This window comes from Macaca nemestrina, chromosome 16, assembly GCF_043159975.1.
Source record: "Macaca nemestrina isolate mMacNem1 chromosome 16, mMacNem.hap1, whole genome shotgun sequence".
In the NCBI taxonomy this organism is placed as follows: domain Eukaryota; kingdom Metazoa; phylum Chordata; class Mammalia; order Primates; family Cercopithecidae; genus Macaca; species Macaca nemestrina.
Window position 1 is genome coordinate 75501987 of NC_092140.1, and position 21685 is coordinate 75523671.

At 36.5% G+C, this 21685-nt stretch overlaps 1 protein-coding gene across 13 annotated transcripts in view; it reads left to right on the top strand.

Moving 5' to 3' along the window:
* The window catches only part of LOC105490746 (integrator complex subunit 6), a 119935-nt gene that overhangs the window by 24862 nt on the left and 73388 nt on the right, over positions 1 to 21685 (top strand). Inside the window, exon 1 of one of the 13 annotated variants that reach the window (XR_011615034.1) lies at positions 5108 to 5160. The exons of 11 other annotated variants lie outside the window; for them this stretch is intronic. The gene's annotated coding sequence lies outside the window, so the exon portion shown is untranslated. Of the gene's footprint in view, positions 1 to 5107; positions 5161 to 6936; positions 7076 to 21685 lie in introns of those variants that run through there. One more of the 13 variants, XR_011615033.1, reaches the window with a different exon arrangement.

Below are 21685 nucleotides of genomic sequence, written 5' to 3' on the forward strand. Positions count from 1 at the left end.
TCTTATGTGTGAGGTGATCAATTTGAGGTACTGTCTACTGCCTTTGTAGAAATGCCTTTTAGGGGGCATGTATTTTGTTTCCATATGTTTGGATCTGTTTTGTTTGTAAAATTTGTTTTGTGGGGACCTCTTCTAGCTTAAAAATATCTGGAAATATACATGTGTATTGGAATTGCTCACCTTTCTTCCTATGTCTTCCTTGGGAAGGATTTTGAAAAAATAGGGCAATGTGTTTATAATAACCTGAAACTACCTTGCTAGTAAGGTTAGAAAGATTTTCCTGTGGGCAGAGATCATACCTTTTAGTTCTCTTTTATCTTTTACAATTCTAGCATAGTACCGACAACAGAGCCTATATTTTTAAAAAGTATTGATTATAAACATTGGTGTATCGAATCTGGTAGTCATCAAGTTCCAAACTGATTACCATTGCAACTTATTATCTGAGGTGGAAGGTGCATTTGTTTTAAAGCAAAAGTAAATTATTTTGAAGTTGGAAGGAACATAGGCCATTGAGGTTAGGAATGTCTTTGATCCCCTGCACGTTTTCTTAATGTACCAACAAGACTCTCTTGTTGGAGCAAAGAGAAAGTTATCCTAGATTAATTTTTGCTAAATGTTGTGAGATATTGTGAAATAGTGTAGCCTAAATAATTATGTGATTTGTTTTAAGGAGCTTTTCAATTCATAGAAAAGCATAAAGATGCTTTTTGTATTGTTCTTGTGTGTGTGTATTGTGCATGTGCATGAATGCTAGATGTGATCTGTATTCTGGTTCCTACTAGGGAATAACAATTTTGCCTTTATATCTCTGTCTTTTCACATCTCTCAACCTTTGCCTCTGGCAGAACTTGATTCTTTTTTAGATTTATTCAGTGTGTGAATGTGTCATTAATTTCCACATTAGAGATGTGTGTGCTTAATTCTTGGTTGGCTTGTGGCTGCTGTTAGTATGACCTACTACTTGTTATCGAGTTGTATATTCCACCTGTATGATATCCTTTGCTTAAGAGTCATGTCATCCAACATCGTATATTATATCTGTTCTGTTGGTGCTGTTTGTCAGGAGTAAATGTTCTTGCTGCTTTAAAATCATCCTTATGTCATCTGAGGAAATATAGAACTCATTTAGTCTTATATTTTACAAATGAGGAAATTGAGATCCAGGGAGTCGCAGTGATTTGCTTAGGTTATAACATTTGTTACTGCCAAAATCTAGATTAGAATTTATCAATTCCAAAGACATTCCAGCACCTCCAGACCAGTGCTTTCTTCCTGATATGGCTACTGCCTTTTTGCTTGATTCTAATTTTGTGTGTTCTTAAAATTTACCTTCTATTTACCTGATTTTTTTATTTGTCTACTTCAGTTTTCTATATAAGTGTCTTTTTGGTATTCTGTTCTTATTCAGTGTTCCATGAAAAACTATTATGACCAGAGCATTTCTAGGCAATGAGGATAACAAAGATAAACAGAACGTATCTGGTTCTTAATATTTAAGTTCACAGTATTATGGGGGAAATCACCTATTAAATGGTTTTATGAATGATAAAATAGGGATACATACTAAGTGCATGGGAGTACTAAAGCAGGGGAAGGGTTAATATTACCTTTAGTGTGTCAAATCTTGTATAATGTGAATTTTTATAGTATAATTTCATTTTTGAATGACTGAATTCAAGGATCTTACGAATGATTTGGCATAGGGTGTGGCTTCTACCTTATATCTGTGAATTTTAGGAAGAAGCTCAGTGTAAAGTTGTTTTGAGCCTAGAAAATAGTTTTTGTAACTGTAGGAAAAATGTGGTGCCTTGTTGTCTCTTGACCTGGCTAAGTATATATAGGCCCAAATGAACCAATTTCTTACACCTTGTTTGTCAGAAAAATGTAGGAATACTGTTCTCTGGGACAGCTCGTCACTTAGCAATGTGTTATGAATTAGGAAAGAAAAGTAATAGCTATATTATGAATGAAAATCTTGAGCTGTATATGATCATTTTACATTAATTTATGATTTTAGCTATATCCTTGGGCCTCATTTAATCAAAGTCCAAGCCATTGTCTGAGGTGTCATGAATGTGTTTCTAGTGTAGTATTTTTGGATAACTGTCTAGGATTTTTGATGATTGCTTGGATTGAATTTTATGTGTATATATTTGGCCTTTCTTTTAATGCAACTATTTGATAAAACTGGTTGTTTGCAGCATTTTCACTTATGAGGAGTGTGTTAGATAGGACTTTGAATTCTGAAACATGAGAAAACTATATTACTTATTTCCTTAGTAGTTACCTTTGATGTTGATAAACATACCTGTGTCCAGATACTCAGTAGTGTTTGTCATGTTATATAACTGATATATATATATCAGATGTTTTGGTAGAATCAACAAATTTTAATTAGAGTTATTGAAAAGGATTTTCTTCTGCTATCTGCAGATAATCCTCTCTAGTACTGCTTTGCAATAGAAAACTATTCTGTACTATGATTCCAGGAACACATGGCTAATGAATATTGCTCAATAAAGGAGCCCAGAAGAAATCCTGCCAGTACTTTCTTAGCGATGAATGACATTCCAGGATAGTGTAGCAGTTATTTTTCTCTTCCTTGAAAGTGCTAATAGTAGTATTGTCTTTCAAATATTGAGATTTCTATATGCTGATGAGTTCTTCTGCATCTCGTTACCAACGTTATGATTGCCGTGGAGGCTAACATTGAGAGAAGATATTTGCAGCCAAAGTAATCTGTTGGGAAGAGTTTTACTTTCTTATTAGCTGTCCCTGCTTTTTTAAGCCTAACTAGGACAACTACTTTTACAACTTCATGGGATAGATATTCAGAAGGGCATGTCTTCATAAAGAGAATGAGTAGTCTCAGCTGTGTATTCAAATGGCTGTAGATTGGGGTCTTCTGTTCCAACTTGTGGGTTCTCAAAAATTGATTCAAAAGTCCACCATTCTTTGACATACGAATCATTCTAGGCAGTGTAAATGGGTTTTTATTCACTAAAATCACTAAAAATATGTGCCAGAGGGTATCAAAACTCTGATTTCATTGCATAAAGACTTTTAAACATATATTTAAAATAGTTGGTTTTCCCAAGACACTTAGAATTTTGGAGAACTTTCTCTTTTTAAAAAAGATCTGTAAGGAATTTTGAGGGATGCCATAGTGATATGATAGAAAATATCAAACATTTTATCTGTGTTTACATGTGTTGAAATTTTCATGTTTATCCTGTAGTAGCCTCTTCAAGGTGATATTACTAGGGACTCAGTAACAATCTGAAGATTAGCTCTAGTCTTACTGATTTGGGATTCAGATGTTCTAAATATATGCATAACACTACTGTATATGTTAGTCTCTGTCAATTCATCTTTCTAAAAACATTTAATAAGAATATGTTGAATGTAGATTATTTGTATCTCTTTTTCTACTCATATTTTTGGCCCTGTTCTCTCAACCCCTGGATTTATTACTGCTGGTATGTTATAGGAATATATACATCTGCAATTATTAGTAGTGTAAAAATATGTAATTATAATAATGCATAAAGAAGTTGATGAAATATTTCAATTTAATATTATAGTAAATTTTCAGCAATTTACATTTGCAGTACTCTTATTGATATGCTTTTCTTCAAGATTGTGTAGTAAGAAAGACTCTTTGAGTACTTCTAGACAAACACAACAATGGAGAAATTTAAAAGAAATGATGGTTGATCATTCTAACAAAGCTGTATGGCTACAGTAACTAATCTGCTTTCTAGAATTCCTTGTTAAGATACATCAAAATAGTTTTTATTCAGAGGGTGAAGCAATTTCACCCTGTGTTTATTAGCCTGTCAGAACCAGTAAGCAATAAGAGATTCTACATATGTAAGGAAAATTTTATTTAGAGATGTTTCTATTATCCAATTCTAGCTCTTATATATATAAAGTACTGTGGTATTTAGAACAGTAGTTTTGAAATGGCTGCATCAAAATCACCTGTTGTGCCTTATAAAATACACATGCCTTTGTTCTTATTCTGGAAATTTTGTTTCAGTTGATCTGGGTAAGGACCTGGGAATCTGCATTTTCAGAGTAGCCCATGTGATTCTGATGTACAGTCAAATTTAGAAACTATAGTTTTAGAGCACAATGTACCCACAATTTTTTTTAAGCTACACAAAGCATGTGAAAATGAACAACTTTTTTTTTTTTTTTTTGAGACGGAGTCTCGCTCTGTCGCCCAGGCTGGAGTGCAGTGGCGCGATCTCGGCTCACTGCAAGCTCCGCCTCCCGGGTTCACGCCATTCTTCTGCCTCAGCCTCCCGAGTAGCTGGGACTACAGGCGCCCACAACCGCGCCCGGCTAATTTTTTTTTTGTATTTTTAGTAGAGACGGGGTTTCACCGTGGTCTCGATCTCCTGACCTTGTGATCCGCCCGCCTCGGCCTCCCAAAGTGCTGGGATTACAGGCGTGAGCCACCGCGCCCGGCCAAAATGAACAACTTTTAACAAAACAGGTTAGAAAGTTAGAAATGTTTTTGACTTAGAAGGCCATCAAAATATTTTTTTAGGATAAAAATAATTATTGACCTTTAGAATTGTTAAATTTGGGAATGGGTTTCCAAGGGATATGGAACTGGCCTTATGTGAATATTTTTAATAGGATAATTTCTAATTTGCTTGGTATTTTAGAATAGGTTATTGAATAGCCCCCAAAAATTAACTTCTGTGCTGACTGCAGTCAATCTGCAGTTACTGCTTACAGTGTGCTGTATTGAGGACTCTCTTTAGACCCCATGTATGAGGAGAGAGGTCCATGTAATTAGCATTACACACACACACCCACACCCACACCCACATCCACACCCACATACCCTACCTTACCAGATGAGAGCAGTTTATACAGAATTGTTGATACTTACACTTAATTTTCTAGACGGTTGCTGCAAAAATACCTTTCCAGAATGAATTCTTTAGATGTTGAATTGTGAAAGTATATTTTAAATTAATTCAGCAACGGTTTTCCTTGTGATACATAGTAACTTTGGCTGTGTATAAGAATAGTGGCAGCTCCATACATTTATATTTAGTTCTATATTTATGTTCTAGGTACTGGGGACACACAGATGGAATTAAGCAAGGCTAGAAAACGTATTATCTTTGAAGACAGGCAAGTAAATAAACATTTGTAAATACATTAAGATAAATCTCATGGCAGAAATAAACAGAAGGTTCTGAGACAGCATAAAGAAAGGAGTAAAGTGTTGAGGGAAGAGTAAGGAATTGAGCCATGACATTTCAGGAAGTGGAAACAGTATGCAAAAGCATGAAGACTTGAAAACAGTATATCAGGAGATTATAAATTGTGCACCTGGAGTATGGAAAGTATAGGTAGGAAGAGTAGAAGCTTGAAATGTAGGTAGAGAGCAGATAATAGCACCCTAAGGAAACAGGACTTCATTCTGTTAGCATTTGCAGGGAAGGTATTGAAGATTTTAAACAGGTGAGTCACATGATCAGATTTGCATTTTAGTAAGGTTACTGTGCCAGCAAGGTGAAAGATGGACTGGAGGGTGGTAAGATGGGAAGAGTTAGCAAACTACATGTAACAACCTAGAAGATAATGGGGAATGCCAAAACTTAGCTAGTGCTGGACAGGAAGGCAGAATTCTGAGAGATTTGGTAGGTAAGCTAGGCAGGTTTTCAAAGATGATTTGTAAGATAGGAGAAAAAAGGCAAAGTATTTGACAGGAGTCCTGAACCCTAGGGCCCATGCTTTGTCTGAAGAGAGTTCTGTGGATTCCCTGACATCCTGTCTACACATTGTCCATCTGTGTGCATGAACATTTTTCTGGGTAAAGAGATCCATACCTTTAATCATATTCTCAAATAAGTAAAAATATACTGGTTTAGTATTATTTTCCACTTTCCGACTTGGGCATCTATGTGGATATTTGGTAGTGTTAACTAAGATGTGGGTGATAAAAAATAAAAGAGAAAGGAAGGTAAAGTAATTGACGGACAAAGTATCATTACCTTTTGGGTAAGGATGTTTTAAGGGAGTTATAATCTAACATTTAAAACAATTACGTCAAAGATTTTTTTCTTGCCTTTTAACATTATGTTTTAGGAAAATATTTTGTATTTAAAAATTGAAATGAGCAGATTCTGATAGTTAAATTTTTTTTTTTACTTTGAAGCAGATTTAAATAAGCCTTAAATCAGCTTTTAAAGTTTGTTTGAAATTTAAGGACATATGATATGAACATTTAAAATTGTTATTTCAAGCAAACATTGAAAATTCTACAGAGTGCTAGTTTAAGAGCAGTGTGTGTATGTGCATTTTACTCTGTGTACTAATGTCAAGTAAGTTAGAGGACACTAGCCTAATTTTTTATTTAATAGATTGGCAGTTTTCTGTTAAACTTAGCCTGTTTGGGTGTTTCATGCTTCTCCACGTTAGATTTCAATTTTGAGAGAATGAAAATGTTGAGTGTGTGGTCTTCTGATGTTGCACTCTCCTGTAAATAACTCTTAGGCTGCTAGTCATTTATAAATACCTTGATTATACTTATTTAGCTGTATTTCCATAGTGATTTTATTTAACTTCCACTTTCACTTGTTCTTTTCAGATGTAATACCGTAGATATCAAACTTTAGACTTTTATATTAGGAATAACCTTAGTGTAGTTACTACAAAGACATTGAAACTATGGGCTTTACATCAAGGCAAGGCTGCATTTTGTTCTAGACAAGGCTATTTTGGTATATTTTTCCCCACGCTCTGTCTTTTCAGATTGAATTACTGATTTTTCCCCCTTTGTTTTGTTTGTTGTGGTTTTGATGTTTTTTTTCCTTTCAGCTAAAGGAGCAGCCCAGTGGTTTTCAAGAAGTGCCAAAGTGCACTGACTGTCTCATGATGACTGGTGCCTCAGGGAGGGTCATGATTCCTGGATACAGGATCGACCTGATCCTGGATGTCACTTCAAGCAGTCAGATCGTGGGGAAAAGCCTTGTCTAATGGCTAGCCTTCCTCAAAAGTCTGATGCTAGTCATCTCGGAAGGCCTCAGAAAAAGCCTTAAAGGTGAGCAGAGTAGAGTGTAGTTCTCTCTGGGGGCTATGACTATTTGTTGGAGATTCTGATTCAACATAGAATGACAACCCTAACCTGATAAATCCAGGTTCAATTGGTAATTTAACTTTGAGCTTATAAATTGGTTGATGATTATCCGATCCCAACTTTTGAGTTAGTAGAACCACCTTGCTAAGCTTAAGATCTATAAGTGAGGGACTTGGTATTTCCTGGGGCTCTTCACAGCTTTAGGTTAGTATCTTGTCTTAGACAGAAATAGCATTGCTATTATAGCTAAGGAACACTTTGGTTACAAAATTGCACATGGTTGTTAAGTATGGATAGTTTTTTTTTTCTTTTTTAATTTAGCTAGCAAGGTATTCTCTTGATTTGTATATTTATTAGATACCAATTATTTATCAGGCAGTTATTTATCAGGGTTTGGAAGGATAAGTTTGCATTTGCTTTGTCTGTTATAATAAACTTTTCTAAAAAACATAGCTACCTTTGAACCAAGTTTGGATTTATGTAGCTCATATTTTATTGCATTCTGTTGAAGAATATTAGTACTACCTGCATCATTTCAATGACATTTTTAGCACCAGAAAAAGATTCTCCAGAGATGTTTTGAGTATTTTGGAAAAAGTTTAATTCTAGGCCTCTTTCTCTGTGATTTGAAGCACTTACAGAACTCAGTTATTCATGTAATAACATTGATTGCTAATAACCTTGATTACTAAATTTAAATGCTAAAGCTTGTCCTAAGACTTAACTTTTTTTTTTTTTAATTGAACCACCTATATTGGTAAAAAAAAAAAAAAAAAAAAAAAAAAAAGTTGGGTATGTACCATTCCCATTGTATGCATATTTTTAAGTTTAGAAATTATATATGTGACTACTGTATTAATATTATTACGTTAAAAACATATATAAACATAGAACTTTAAAAAGATGAGATGAAAAAATTTATACAAAGGAAATTCTGATCTTTGCTTCTTGTATAACATGGATCATGATTTATACTAGGGGTCAGCAAACATTTTCTTTGAAGGGCCAGATAGTGAACATTTTAGGTTTTTCAGCCTATATGGTGTCTGTTGGAACTACTCCGCTGTTGGAGGACAGAAGCAGCCATAGACAGTTTGTTAAATGAATGAGTGTGGCCATGTTCAATAAAATTTTATTTACAAAAATTAGGCTCTGGGCTGGATTTGGTTGGTGGGCTATAGTTTGCTGATCGCTGGTGTATATCCTGTTTTGTAGACTACTGCTCTAGACCTTGGAGTTGTATTATACTACTTTTGTTAGATCCTTTTCACATTAGTTTTAGAGAGTGGACTTTATCTATAGAATTGATTTTTCCTTTATGAAGTGGGTGGAACACCACTAGTAGTCAGAGTGTATTCAGTTAAAGTGAACAGATGCTTATTGAACAGTAGTGAAGTTCAGACACAGGGTTAGATGCTGGCTTATGAGTTTGATATGAGATATACAGTTATGGCATAGTGTGAGATATAAAATTATTAAAGCACAAGCTGATAAGATGGTACAGTTGAGAAAGTGAGGCTGGAGCTGGCTCTAGGAAATGTCTTGAGTTGGATTTTGAAAGGTTAATTCAAGTTTGTGAAGTAGATGGATGCAAAGACATAAAGGTCACTGAAGAGAGTTTGGGAGAACTATATGTGCCTCAGTATTGATAGCTGGCAAAGTGTTCAAGAGAAACAGCAGCAGGAAATGAGACTAGATAGATTGGCGTGGCCCATCCCGTATTCTCTGCCGAGGAGCTTGAACTTTGCCTTATAGATGGATGGGAACCATTGAAGAGATCTTAGTAGAGGAGAAAGTTATTAGATTTGCATTTTAGAAAGATAGTGGCAGTAGCGTGGACTGTACAAAGAGCAGGGTTTTTTTTGGCACCTCATCTGTTTTCACTTCCTCATAAAAGAGGACATGATTGTAGGTTGAACTATACCAGACATAAAATTAAGAAACAAAGGAATGAACTGGTGACATGCTACAACATGGATGAACCTCAAAAACATTATCCTAGATGCAAAGGACCTCATATAGCATTATTCCATTTATATGGAATGTCCGTAAAGTCGATGAGTGCTTGCCTGGACATGTTTGGGAGACTGACTACAGATGGGCACAGGGATCTTTTTAAGATGTTGGAAATGTTCTGAAATGGCATGATGGTGATGGTTGTACACTGTAAATTTACTAAAAATCATTGAACATATAAAATGGATGAATTTTATGGTAGGTAATCATGCCTCAATAAAGTTGTTAAAAAATTAGAAGGACTTTGCCTTTGCAATTTGTTGGGGTAAAACTTTATTGAAGAAAGTATTTCCATATTGCAGGTTGTCAAGTGATTGCTTTTTCCTCTGAACAAATACCTTAAACTACTAGAAGCTAAAACAAAGTTTTGATTTTTTAATCAAAAATTCCTTTTGGATGTACATTGGACATTCCTAAGGATACACGTTTTAACTGTAGAGTGTAACAATAGGAACTAACAATAAATAATCAGGTTGGTATTACGTTTTATGGAATTCACTTTGACTTTAGTAATTGTTTTTGAGACAGGATCCTGCTTTGTTGCATAGAATTTCTTAATTTTCCTTTCCTTAATAAATACAATATGAGGAGAACCTTCTTCATTGCTTATATTGGATAATAGTATTAAAGTTAGAAATAGCCTATGGGAAATTTACTTGATTATTTTCTTCAAGGAAATATGCTAAAGAAAATGCTGATATAGGATGCTTTTAAATTTGTAAATTGTTTCCTCATAATCTTAGCAGTTATAGGAAATGAATTAAAAGAATAAAAAACAATTGGAAAATGGTTAATTTCATTCAATAAATATGTATTTAGGGCCTACCATGTGCCTAGGCACTGTTCTTAGAAACAGATTGTGAAGGACTCTTACTATATTACTTTCTTTTATTCCTGGCTACCAAAATAATGTATGAGGTTGAGCTTAATCATTTAAAAAAATGTGTAAACTTAAATATTTAACTTTTATTGTTTACAAGGTAATTTCACATCTCCTGTAATTCTCAATTCTGTGACCGTGAGGAAAATGTCTTAGTAAGGCTAATTTCTACCTAAGAAGCAGAGCTAGGACTTGACTGTTTTATGTTTTTGGGTCCATTGTTCTTCACACTCTAGTGCGGGATCAAAAGAAAAAAAAGCAACAGTATTGTACTGCATAAGAACAGTCATATAGGCCAGTGAGATAGAATTGAGAGTCTAGCAGTAAAACCCATGCATTTATAGTCAGTCAATTTTTGGCAAGAGTTAAGAGTTTAATGAGAAAATAATAATTTTCTGGCCAGGCGCAGTAGCTCACGCCTGTAATCCTAGACTTTGGGAGGCCGAGGCAGGTGGATTGCCTGAGCTCAGGAGTTCGAGACCAGCCTGGCCAACCTGGTGAAACCCCATCTCTACTAAAAAATACAAAAAATTAGCCAGGTGTGGTGGCATGCGCTTATAATCCCAGCTACTTGGGAGGCTGAGACAGGAGAATCGCTTGAACCCGGGAGGTTGCAGTGAGCCAAGATCACGCCATTGCACTCCAGCCTGGGTGATAGAGCGAGACTCCGTCTCAAAAAAAAAAAAGGAATAATTTTCTTAGCAAATGGTTTTGAGCCAACTGAATATGCATGCACATGCAAGAGAAGGAAACTTAACCTCCACCTTATATACAAAAATTAGATCAAAATGGGTCAAGGACCCAAATATAAGAGCTAAAACTTAGAAGAAAACATAGGCTTAATTTTCCTGACCTAGGATTAGGCAAGTTTTAGACATGACATCAGAAGCACAAAGAACAACTAGACAAATTAGACTTCAGAATTTAAAACTTTTGTTTCAAAGGATACTATCAAGAAAGTGAAAAGATAGTGACAGAATGAGAGAAAATATTTGCAGATAATTTATCTGTGAAGGGCATGATATCCAGAATATATAAAGAACTATAACAACATAAAAATAAAAAGACAACCTAATTTTAAAATGGTCAAAGGATTTGATTAGACATTTCTCCAGAGAAGATATACAAATGGCCAGTAAGTACATGAAAAGATGCTCACCATTATTAGTCATGAGGGAAATGCATAATGAGATAGCAGTTTACACCTACTATAATGACATATAATAAAAAAGATGGATAGTAACAAATGTTGGTGAGAACGTAGAGAAACTGTAACCCTTATACTTTGCTAGTGAGGATGTAAAATGATGCAGCTGCTTTGGGAAATAGTTTGGTGGTTCTTCAAAAAGTTAAACGTAGAGTTTAACTATGTGGTAACTCCAGTAATTCTATTCTGGGGTATATACCTAAAGAAATGAAAACATGTCTACACAAAAACCTGTAAGTGAACATCGTATTAATGTCATTCATAATAGTCAAAAGGTGGAAACAACCCAAATATCTATTACCTGATGAATGGATAAACAAAATATGATATATCCATACAATGGAATATTATTCAGCCTTAAAAAGGAATAAAATTATCTCACATAGTGCAACATGGATGAACCTTGAAAACATGCTAAGTGAAAGCCAGACACAAAAGGCTACTTACTTCCTGCAAGTTTCCATTTATATGAAGTATCTAGAATAGGCAAATTCATAGAAACAGAAATAAGTGGTTGCCAGAGGCTTGGGGTAAGGGTAGGATGCTAATGTATATAGAAGGGTTTCCTTTTCAGGTGATCAAAATGTTCTGAAAGTAGACAGTGGTGGTGATTGTACAACTCTGACTTCCTGGTTCAGCCACTCTAAATAAATGAAAAACGTGGAAGAACTTGTATCTTTACTCTCATACACTCACACTGTTTTCCTCTCTGGTGCCTATCTTCTTTATTTCCTTTTGCAACAAATTTAGAGATCATTTCTGTTATCTCCTTGACTTCCCTACCTCCTTTTAAATCTATTACAGTCTGACTTTTGATTCTACCTTTGTTAATAAGATCATTAATAATGTCCTTATCTTCCAAATCCAAGTTTGCTTTTTAGGTTTTCTTTCATGATGTTTTGCCAACACTATTGAACACTCTTTTTAAAGCTTCTTTTCTGTGTTTACACTTTCCTGGCTCTGCTTTGGCTTTTTATTTTGTTTTACTTTCCATCCTTGACCTTAGTGTATTTGCCTGTCCCTAAGTGTTACTGGTTTAGTCTTAGATTTTCTTACATATTTACTGACATACTCTTGGACAATTTCATTCCCGTGGCTTTGTCCATGTTCATCTGCATAGAAGTGTGTGCATTTGGTCCAAAAGTCTTGGTGACTCAACTTACTCTCAAATAGTCTGTCAAATATTAATAATTATATATTACTGTACTACTCCATTTTCATGCTGCTGGTAAAGACATACCCAAGACTGGGCAATTAATGAAAGCAGTTTAATGGATTTAAAGTTCTACATGGCTGGGAGGTCCTCACAATCCTGGTGGAAGGCAAAGAGGAGCAAGTCATGTCTTACATGGGTGGCAGCAGGCAAAGAGAGAGAGCTTGTGCAGGGAAACTCCTGTTTTTAAAACCATCAGATCTTGTGAGACTTATTCCCTATCACGAGAACAGCATGGCAGAGACCTGCCCCCGTGATACAATTACCTCCCATGGGGTTTCTCCCACAAAATGTGGGAATTGTGGGAGTTCCAATTCAAGATGAGATTTGGGTAGGGACACAGCCAAACCATATCAATCACCATTATTATTGTTGTTATATAAAAGAGAAAGAAAGAAATGTGACAAAATGTAAACTGTCTATGAATCTAGATGAATGGGACCCTGGAGCTCATAGTACAATCACTGCAACTTCTCTGTGAGATTGACATTTTTCAAATAGAGAGATTTTTAGAGAATTTTTTTTTTTTTTTTTTGAGATGGAGTCTCGCTCTGTCACCCAGGCTGGAGTGCAGTGGTCGGATCTCGGCTCACTGCAAGCTCCCAGGTTTACGCCATTCTCCTGCCTCAGCCTCCCGAGTAGCTGGGACTACAGGTGCCTGCCACCATGCCTGGCTAGTTTTTTTTTTGTATGTTTTAGTAGAGACGGGGTTTCACCATGTTAGCCAGGATGGTCTCGATCTCCTGACCTTGTGATCCGCCCGTCTTGGCCTCCCAAAGTGCTGGGATTACAGGCTTGAGCCACCGCACCCGGCCTAGAGAATTTTTTTTAAGTGAACAGAGTTCTGTGCCATTTAGTACATCCTTTCCTTTTTAAAAAAAAAAAAAAAAGTCATACTTGTCAGGGTATTAAGCTGCTATAACAGAATGCAGTGGTTCTTTAATTGTGAGTTTCTTATATATTCTAGGATAGGCAGATCTGTTTTGTATACCTTTTTTCTACTGCATCATTTCAGTTTGGATATTCTTGACTTTTGAATTGTTCTTGGAAATAATTAGAAAAAACTAGGGATTGGGATTGTTGGAGGGTGAAACCATAGGGAGAGAAAGGAAGTTGAGGAATTCAGTCTTGCATCTTAGAACTACGTGTGTGTGCGTGTGTGTGTGTGTATGTGTGTGTATATATATATGGAAGAACTACATATATATATATATGGAAGGAAGAAACAGAAATGAATCTATAAAGGCCTGAGAGTACTTACGTATTTTCTTGTTATTATCTGTTATGTTATGAATAGGACCTGTGGCTGTATTATATTTGAGAAATAGGATTTAAGAAATACCCACTAAGTTTCACCAAAAATGTTAAAATTACCAAAAATGTTAAAATTTTGTTTGCTTTAAAAAAAGCTTTTATTAAGCTTCTTTTCCATCTACATTATCCAAGCAAATCTGAATAATTGGGACTAGAGTTGGACTAGATGTTGGAGGGACCAACTTTCTATTTATTAAAACACGGGAAGCTTTAGCATTAGTTTGGTTAGAATGGGCGCTTTCCTACCCTTAACATATATACAATGCCTCTTTGAGTGCATATTTTCTGCAACAAAGAAAAACAAATTGACAAACATCTAGTTGAGCCTTCAAGGATTCTGAAAAGCTTCTGGCAAGGTATATTTTTTAGGATATTGGTTCAGCTTCTCTATTTGGGACAAAAATAGCTGGTTTAAAAATACAGAAGGCTTTTCCTTGCACATCAAAGATAGAACTGGTTAGTAGTCAGGGAGGTGGAGTGGTTTTGCTCCAAGCTATTGTCTAGGGTTCCAGGTTTCCTCTACTTTGTTGCTCTGTCTTTGCTTTTATCTGAATGGTTGATGCTGGTTTCACAGCACATCATACAACTGGATTTCAGCCTGTGGGAAGGAGTAAAGAGTGTAGAAGGCACACAACTTCCTAATATAAGCATGACCTAAAACATAAATGACAATTGCGATGAGAGTCAACTAGAATTTGGCCACACTTAGCTGTAAGGCAGAGTGGAAACTAATCCCTGCTTGGGTGACTGTGAGTCCAGTTAAAATCTGGGAGGTTAAATTAGTAGAAGGAAGAAGGAGAGACTAGATGTGGAGGGGCAGTTATCAGAAATTACAGGGGTGGTAAAGAAAGTAAGCTTGAAAGCTTCTTTGCTTTCAAGTGTAACTGCTTGTTCTAAGCTTATCTTGTACATTTTTGCTTCAGACCTGAAATCAGGTCAGGTTCCATGTATTAGGACATGGTATATGGAGACCATAGCATGGGTTTTAGAAAAGGGTGCATTGCCATTGAGTTAATCATTTTCAGGCTTTTTCGGTACAGAGCTAGGAAATATGTTTTTCTGAAAGAGAAAATAGGTTAGGTCATGAATCCATACTACTATTTGCATTTCACTTTTAAGGTAGGTACTTAAAATGTTTTTCTGTCATAAAGAAACACATAAGAATGTGTTTCTGTCATAAAGGCCAAAGTTTGATTCCTGGTTCTGCAACTTATTAGAGGTATCATTTTTTTTTGCTCATTTTGAATTGCAGTTTTCTCATATTTACAATGGGGATAATAACTACATCTCGTGGTTGTCATATGATTAAATGAGACAAGTGCTCAGAAATTTTTACTGATTTTATTATTCTCTATCACAATACAAAAAGGAGAGACTCCTAATTCTTCTTACAGGGGTTAGAGAAGACAGAGACACTTGTGTCATCAGGGAAGATTGTTTTAAATGGGCTGTGGAGGTTTAGTGAAAAGAAATATCTAGGTAAGGGACCCAGTGGAGGCTGTGATCTGCGTTTGTCAAGGCTGGTGCATAGGATTCTATTTTGACCCTTCTAAAAAAACGATCTTTTTTCTGATAGTATTTATCATAGTGTGTAATGAACTAGTAGTTTGTGTGCTTATTTGCTTACTGTCTGACTGCCTTTATGCCCCACAATGACAAGGAAGGACTATCCTTTCTTTTTGATTACCATTATACCTCCAGTGCCTGCCACATAAATGTCATACAGTTGATGTTCAGACCCTGAATAAAATTTTGAAGCATTTATAAATATCACAAAAATTTGCATTTGATTATATACATAAATAATTCTGCATTTATTTCATTGTTACTTACTGAGGGTTTCCTACTAGTTGATCTAGTTTCTTCCAAGTCAATAACTTTAATTACTCTGGAGAATTTTGCACGCTTAATAGCATTAGTTCTTTATCAATTTTTATTGAAAGAGTAAACGAATGAATTTGCTGGTGTTCCAGTCTGTTTGGATCAGGTTCTCAGCCACAATGTGGATATACCGGTATGTTATGAAATGTGTGCCAAGTAATTTATTGTTAACAAGAGTTTAAAATACTTCAGGTATCCCTTATAATGAAACCACTTTGGTGTTTCCATTTTGTTATGTTGCCTTAAGAGGGAGAGAGCTGCACATACAGATTATTCTCCCAAGAATTACCTGTAGTACTCCCATGGGAGAGAGAGAGAGAGCTCACCTGTGCGCTTGTGAGCCTCAGCACCTCTGCGCATGCATCTTTTGTGTCCGTGTGGAAAGATTCAGAATGAGAATTCTCACCTGGATCTTTAGGGAAGTATTCTGAGAAAGGGGTCAACATGGTACAGTATAAGACACTAGATCCTAAGTCAAATGGCGTTTGCATTCTAGAGCCTTTTCTTGTTTGGCTACGAAATACATGACACTCAAATTTTGCATATGCTTATTTTTGTTGTTGTTATTGTCCCCTTTGTTGAGGTATAATTTATATCTAACAAAACATAGCAATTTCAAGTGTAAAACTTCATGAATTCTGACAAATGTAAGTCATGTATTTAATACTACAATAATAATATAAAATACATGTTACTCCAAAGAAATTTTCTCACGCCCCTTTGTAGTTCCTGTCAGCCTTGACAGCTGACCCGCTTTCTGTCACTATAGTTTTATCTTCTCTAGAATTTGGAATTATACAGTGGACACAATTATGCACTGTAAAAGACTATACACTGTATAATATGTGGCTGGCTTCTTTCACTTAGCGTAATGCTCTTGAGATTCGTTCTTGTTGCATATGTCAGTAGATTGTTTCTTTTTATTGCTGAGCCATATTCCATTGTATGGCTATGCAACAGTTTGCTTATCCATTCACCAGAGGGAACATTTGGGTTTTTTGACCATTATGAATAAGCTACTGTGAACATTGGTATACAAGTCTTTTTATAGACCTGTGTTTTATTTCTCTCGAGTGTATACCTACGAGCATAATTGGTGGGTCATATGATAAGTGTATATCTAGCTTTATAAGAAACTGCAAATTGTTTACCAAAGTGTGTGTACTATTTTGTGTTCCCACCAGGAATGTATGAGAGTCCTAGTTACTCTACATCTTTCCAACACTTGAGTTTTTTCAGTTTTTAAAGTTTTATTATCTCTTTTTGGTTTTAGTTTGCATTTCCCAAGTGACTAAATATATTGAAAATCTTTTTATGTGTTTCTTTTCTTCTCTTTTTTTTTTTTTTTTTTTCTGAGACGGAGTCTCACTCTGCCACCCAGGCTGGAGTGCAATGGTGCAATCTCAGCTCACTGCAACCTCTGCCTCCCAGGTTCAAGTGATTCTCCTGTCTCAGCCTCCCTAGTAGCTGGGGTTACAGGTGCCCGCCACCATGCCCAACTAATTTGTGTATTTTTAGTAGAGACAGGTTTCACCAGGTTGGCCAGGCTGGTCTCGAACTCCTGACCTCAGGTGATCCACCCTCCTCAGTCTCTCAAAGTGCTGGGATTACAGGCGTGAGCCACTGCACCTGGCCCATGTGCTTGCTTATTTATTTATTTATGAGACAAAGTCTGACTCTGTCACCCAGGCTGGAGTGCAGTAGCGCGATCTCGGCTCACTACAACCTCCACTTCCCAGGTTCAAGTGATTCTTGTGCCTCAGCCTCCCAAGTAGCTAGGATTACAGGCGCCTGCCACCACACCCCTCTAATTTTTGTATTTTTAATAGAGACAGGGTTTCACCATGTTGGCCAGGCTGGTCTCAAACTCCTGACCTCAGGTGATCCACCCACCTAGGCCTCCCAAAGTGCTGGGATTACAGGTGTGAGTCACAGTGCCCAGCCCCATGTGCTTATTTTCTATCTGTATCTCTTTGGTGAAGTGAGCATCCTGACCTCTTCGCTGTTTTTTATTGGGTAGTCTGTCTTCTTGTTAATGAGTTACAAGAATTTTTTACATATTCTGGATAGGATACAAGTTCTTTATTAGATATATGGTTTTCAAATATTTTTTCCCAGTCTCTAGCTGCCTTTTTATATTTTAGAGTGTCTTTTGAAGAGTAAAGTTTTAAATTTATTTTTTCCTTTTAGTTTGTGTTTTCTGTGTCTTTATTTAAGAAATCTTTTCCTAGTCTGAGATACTAAGGATTTTCTCCTGTATTTTCTCCAAGGAGTTTTATAGTTTGTGCCTTTACTTTGAGGGTAATAGTTCATTTAGAATTTCGGTGTATGATGGGAGGAAAGTGTTGAGGTTTATTTTTGACATATGGATAATTAATTGTATCAGCATTTTTATTGGAGAGATTATCCTTTCCTCATTGCTGAAGCATCTTTGTTGAGTCAATTAGCCATGTTTTTGTGTGGCTGTTTCTGGACTTGCTATTCTGTTTTGTTGATACCTGTGTCTTTGGCAGTACAACATGGTCTCAACTACTGTGGTTTTATAACGAGTCTTGAAATCATTTAGTTAAGTCTCCAACTTTGTTTTTTTTTTTTTTTTTTTTGAGACGGAGTCTCGCTCTGTCGCCCAGGCTGGAGTGCAGTGGCCAGATCTCAGCTCACTACAAGCTCCGCCTCCCGGGTTTACGCCATTCTCCTGCCTCAGCCTCCCGAGTAGCTGGGACTACAGGCGCCCGCCACCTCACCTGGCTGGTTTTTTGTACTTTTTAGTAGAGACGGGGTTTCACCGGGTTAGCCAGGATGGTCTCGATCTCCTGACCTCGTGATCCGCCCGTCTCGGTCTCCCAAAGTGCTGGGATTACAGGCTTGAGCCACCGCGCCCGGCCCCAACTTTGTTGTTATCCAAATTGCCTTGTTTGTTCTAGGTCCTTTGAGTTTACATGTAAATTTAGAATCAGGCTTATTAGTTTTTATAAGAAAGCCTACTGCAATTTTGATTAGAATTACATTGTGAATCTATAAATCAGTTTGAGGGAAAATTGATACTTTTTACCTTATTGACTATTCTGATCCTTGAGCATGGCATGTTTTTCAGATTTAAGTGTTTGATTTTCTCAGCAATATTTGTAGTTTTCAGATGGGAGTTTATACATATGTTAGGTATTTTATATATTTTGATGTTATTATTATTATTATTATTTGAGACAAAGTCTCACTCTGTTGCCCAAGCTGGAGTGCAGTGGCGTGATCTCGGCTCACTGCAAACTCTGCCTCCCGGGTTCACGCCATTCTCCTGCCTCAGCCTCCCGAGTAGCTGGGACTACAGGCGCCCGCCCCCACGCCCGGCTAATTTTTTTTTGTATTTTTAGTAGAGACAGGGTTTCACCATGTTAGCCAGGATGTTCTCGATCAACTGACCTTGTGATCCACCTGCCTTGGCCTCCCAAAGTGCTGAGATTACAGGCATGAGCCCCCGCGCCTGGCCTATTTTGATGTTATTATTAATTGGTCTTTTTACTTTCAACTTCTGATTATTTGTTGTTAGTACATAAACAGTTGATTTTTTTGCATCTTTACCTGGTATCCTGTGACCTTTCTAAATTTTCTTGTTATCTAGTAGCTTTTCTAGATTCCTTGAAGCTTTTTACATACAAAATCATCTTGACTGAATATAGACAGTTACACTTCTTCCTTTCCAAATCTGTCTGCCTCTTATTTCTTTTTCTTGCTTAAATTAAGTACTGGTGGAAGTAGTGAGAATGGACATTGTTGTCTTGTTCTTGAAATCCAGAAGCTTAACAACACTAATTGTTCCTTAAAATTAAAATAAAATACTACCTATGATGAATTAGCATTGTAACAAATACAATACCAATAATAAATTACCTAACCTATATCAGACAGCACAAATAAAGGCAGTTGACTTTGCCAAATTTCTGAGAAAAGAGATAAAGCTATCAAAGCTATGAGATGGTATTATAACTGTTTCACTGACTGTGAAAAACTGTTACTGAGGAATCAAATATCTCTCCAAAACCAACATTTAAAAGATAAGTGTTATATTGGCTGATAGTTTGTAATTGAAATAAGAATATAAAGTATTCTAATAGTGCAAATGAAATACTCAGTCTTTAGTATACCTTGATAATAATAATAATAATTATCATAAATATTTATCATAAATAAAAATACTATTATTATTATTATTTGAGACGGATTCTCGCTCTGTCACCCAGGCTGAAGGGCAGTGGTATGATCTTGGCTCACTACAACCTCCACCTCCTGGTGTCAAGCCTCCGCCTCCCGAGTAGCTGGGACTACAGGCATGTGCCACCATGCCTGGCTAATTTTTGTATTTTTAGTAGAGACAGGTTTTCACCATATTGGCCAGGCTGGTCTTGAACTCCAGACCTCAAGCTATCTGCCCAACTTGGCCTCCCAAAGTGCTGTGATTATAGGCGTGAGCCACTGTGCCCGGTTGAAATTATACTTTTCAAACTAAAGGTGCTAAAAAGGTCAAGATCATTAAGCACACATTATAAAATATGACCCTGACGCTCTGCTTAACTTCTAAGGGCCAAAAGGAATTTAATTAGTAGACTCAGTCTGGGGAAGGCTTAGACTCGAAACTCTATGATACTCAAATGCTATGAAGCTATGATATGGAAGAAGAAAGGGATATGCCGCTGCCTAGATCATTTTATGCTATTGTTGGAAAAAATTTTTATGCACATTTAATGTTAAATTTGGGGAAGCAAAGAAATATATTAAATTGATGATACACCTTAGAATTTAAGTTATAGGTTATAGGTCTGTTGGAGGATTAAATAAGATGATTAAAGCAAGGTAACTCACTGAAACCTTGTCACATTATAAGCATTCAGTAAATGATGAATTATCAATCTCTTAACTTGTGTGATTATGGGCAATATTTGGTGTGGTCAAGAGGTCTTTAAGTTTTTTTCTGTCTCCCTACTTCTTTGAGTTATCAAGAAAGATTATTTTTTAATGCAACCTAGTTTCATAAATGGGGACATATATAACATATTACAGAAAGTTTCTGTTGATCTTTTTGTGCTTGAGGCATTAAGTGCTCTCAGTTACCTGGAAAAATAATGGCTCTGAAATGATTCAAAGCTTTTCCTTTATAATTTTTAAGATTCCTTGCCAATGTGCTTTAAATGAACCTTCTGACTTATTAATAAAACTCAGTGACTGGGCACAGTGGCTCTTGCCTGTAATCCCAGCACTTTGGGACACCAAGGAGGGTGGATCACCTGAGGTCAGGAGTTTAAGACCAGCCTGGCCAACATAGTGAAACCCTGTCTCTACTTAAAATACAAAAAGTTAGCTGGGCCTGGTGGCAGGTGCCTGTAATCCCAGCTACTTGGGAGGCTGAGGCAGGAGAATCACTTGAACCCAGGAGGCAGAGGTTGCAGTGAGCCAAGATCGCACCACTGCACTCCAGCCTGGGCAACAAGAGCGAAACTCCATCTCAAAAAAACCCCACCTCAATGGTTTATTTTAGTCTAAATGTTTTATGGTAGATTCGGAATAATCTGGGCTATTATTTAACAATTATCTATAGTTATACTTTAGCATTGATAATGTTATTGTACTTTCTTTTTTTCTTTTGAGACCGAGTCTCACTCTGTTGCCCAGGCTGGAGTGCAGTGGTGCGATCTTGGCTCACTGCAACCTCTGCCTCCCGTGTTCAAGTGATTCTCCAGCGTCAGCCTCCTGAGTAGCTGGGATTACAGGCATGTGCCACCATGCCTGGCTAATTTTTATATTTTTAGTACAGACGAGGTTTTGCTATGTTGGTCAGACTGGTCTCAAACCCTGGCCTCAATTCCCAAAGTGCTGGGATTTAGGCATGAACCACTGTGCCTGGCCATACCATACAGAAACTCTCTTATGGTGTATGTGTGTATCTATTTGGAACTTAGTTTTGTAGTCTTTTTTTAAAATCATGCTTTATTATAGTACGTTGTTATTTTGAACATGTTAATACTATAATAGTTGAGGTAGACAGAACATTGGGACATACCATATTCTGTATTT